Source organism: Amblyraja radiata, chromosome 1, assembly GCF_010909765.2.
Source record: "Amblyraja radiata isolate CabotCenter1 chromosome 1, sAmbRad1.1.pri, whole genome shotgun sequence".
NCBI classification, from domain to species: Eukaryota; Metazoa; Chordata; class Chondrichthyes; order Rajiformes; family Rajidae; genus Amblyraja; species Amblyraja radiata.
Window position 1 is genome coordinate 81,559,464 of NC_045956.1, and position 2,319 is coordinate 81,561,782.

General features: G+C 40.8%; 1 pseudogene; it reads right to left on the reverse strand.

Moving 5' to 3' along the window:
• Nucleotides 1–1,958: 1,958 nt before the first annotated feature.
• Nucleotides 1,959–2,055, reverse strand: LOC116983445 (annotated as a pseudogene).
• Nucleotides 2,056–2,319: the final 264 nt, after the last annotated feature.

A 2,319-nucleotide genomic window follows, 5' to 3' on the forward strand; every position in this document is an offset into this window, starting at 1 on the left:
CGAGTAAAAAGAGGTCGCCATGGAAAAAATCGACACTTTTTTTACTCGTAGGTTTAGTCCTAGTGGGTCGTATTAGGTCGGCATGTTAATCGAGGGTAATCAAAGGTAGTCGAAGGTAGTCGTAGATAGTCTTCATCATAGTTGAAACGAGGTCGAAGGGAGGTTGAAGGAGATTGAAGGAGGTTGTCTTCACTCTCCACTATTCGATGTCCAATTTTCCCGAAATTAGTCGTAGCTAGTTGTAGCAAGTCGAAGCTACTCTTCGACCTAGTCGATGGAGGTCGGAGGAGGTCTTCTACATAGTCGAAGGAGGTCTTCAACATGACATTTTTTCAAACTCTTCTAAACTCTCCAATTAGGTCGCCCAAGTGGGACAGCTCCTTAAGATTAGTGTAAATGGTTGGTTGATAGCCTGCATGGACACAATGGGCCAGTGGGCCTTTTTCTATGCTGTATCTCTCTATGACTATGATTCTATGAATATCAAGTTAAGCCACTCTCAATACAAACCTCTTGTCCATGCTTGGACCAGGGGAAAATAAGGCCTAGAGCCAGGTGGACCTAACAAAGCCTACTCACTGACACTTGCTTTTTGTTATCAGAAAGAAAATGCTGTTTGATAACACTGTCATTGATATAATCCATCACTTTTCTATTGATTGAAGGTAGACTGATGGCAAAGTGATTAGCCAGATTAGATTTATCCTGCTTTCTCTGGATTGCTTTCATGGTAATGGATAAAACAGATTGCGACTGACAACATTTTTTTCAGATAACACACCACGCAACAACCAATAAATCTCTTCTTTGTTTGGCAGTGTACTTTTGTCGTGCTTTTATTATTCTTGCTTCATGAAATGGCAGAACTGACAATGTACTCAAAAGTTAAGTCACTTGTGAATTCTATTGTACGGTTGCCAGGATAATAGGAAACTCCTGTTCGAGTATCCTGAAAGTGCCTACAGAGAACAAGCCTGCCAACTAACAGTACATTTTTAAAGGGCTGTGGGAACGTAATGTTCAATCCGTTCAATGTATTTATATTAACAGAACCAAGCTGTAAAGGATCTAACCTCTCCCAATTCTATTGTTGGGTGACATATTGCCCTACATTGCATGAGTTTGTGGTTTATTGGTTCTGCTGACAGCCAATGGATCTGGGGCAGGAATCCAAGTGAATATTTTGGTGATAGAAAGAGTGCCATTCGATTCTGGGTGGGTAAATGGGCTGAAGAACGGCAAATTAAGTTTAATTCAGATTTGTGTGAGGTGTTGCATTTTGAAAACTAAAACCAGGGTAGGATTTTCACAGTGCATGGCAACGTCCTGGGGAGTGCTGTCGAACAGAGACACCTGGGAGGACAAATATTTGCAATATTGTGAGCAATTTTGGGCACTATATCTGAGGAAGGATGTGCTGGCTCAGGAGAGGGTCCAGAGGAGGTTTACAAGAATGATCCCAGGTATGAGGTTGGCCAATGATGAGTGTTTGTCGGCACTGGGCCTATACCCGCTGGAGTTTAGAAGAATGAAAAATCATTGAAACATACAGAATAGTGAAAGGCTTGGATACAATGGATGTGAAGATGATGTCTCCACTAGTGGGAGAGTCTAGGACTCGAGGTCATAGCTTCAGAATTAAAGGACGTTCTTTTAGGAGATTAGGAGGAATTTCTTTAGTCAAAGGGTGGTGAATCTGTGGAATTCTTTGCCACGGAAGGCCATGGAGGCCGTCAGTGGATATATTTAAGGCAGATAGATAGATACTTGATTAGTACAGGTGTCAGAGGTTATGCGGAGAAGGCAGGAGAATGGCGTTAGGAGGGAGAGATAGATCAGCCATGATTGAATGGCGAAGTAGATGGGCATAATGGCCTAATTCTGCTCGTGTCACTTATGATTTTATGATAAGTATATAACTCCCTGAAGATGGCAGCTTCATTAATTAAGGTACTGAGTATAGAAGTTGGGATGTTATGTTTTTTTTTGTCATTCTTGCGCAGGGGCCATGCTAATCTTCTCTGAATCGTTCCAATTTTTAGTATATATATATATTATTATTTTTTTCAAAATAGACTTTATTCAAATAATAAATATATACAATACATGAACCGTGCGAAAAAAATTCATCCGACATTTTTGGAGGCTCTACCAATTGTTCAATACAGTCTATACATTTCTCAAGTCTGTCCTTGTTGCAGTTGTACAAGGTGTGGATGAGACCACACTTGGGATATTGTAATCAGTTTTGGTCAACCTGCCAAAGGAGAAATGCCATTAAGCCAGACAGAGTGCAGAAATATTTAGGAGGATATTACC